Source organism: Hippoglossus hippoglossus, chromosome 23 (assembly GCF_009819705.1).
Source record: "Hippoglossus hippoglossus isolate fHipHip1 chromosome 23, fHipHip1.pri, whole genome shotgun sequence".
NCBI classification, from domain to species: Eukaryota; Metazoa; Chordata; class Actinopteri; order Pleuronectiformes; family Pleuronectidae; genus Hippoglossus; species Hippoglossus hippoglossus.
This window is the reverse complement of record NC_047173.1, coordinates 4,830,458-4,830,757: the sequence shown is the minus strand read 5'-3', so window position 1 is coordinate 4,830,757 and position 300 is coordinate 4,830,458.

The following is a 300-nucleotide window of genomic DNA, read 5'->3' as shown; positions in this document are numbered from 1 at the left end:
TGAATTCAAGTAACATCAATACACTTGATGGAAGAAGACTGAATAATTCCAAAGAGAAAACAGGAAAACGTTTGAATACAATCACAGTTTTATTATTATTTGTCAACTCATCCCAATCACCAGTTACATAACATCCCCACGGTGACGTTTTAAAGCTTTATTCAAGCACTTTATTAGAAGTTTATTGTTTTTATTATGAATGGATTTTCATCATCCGGTAAAATGACACTCAGGTGAAAACCGCGACTCCGCCCACCCAGCGGAGGAAGCGTTGTGATTGGCTGGTTCGAACAGCGCTTC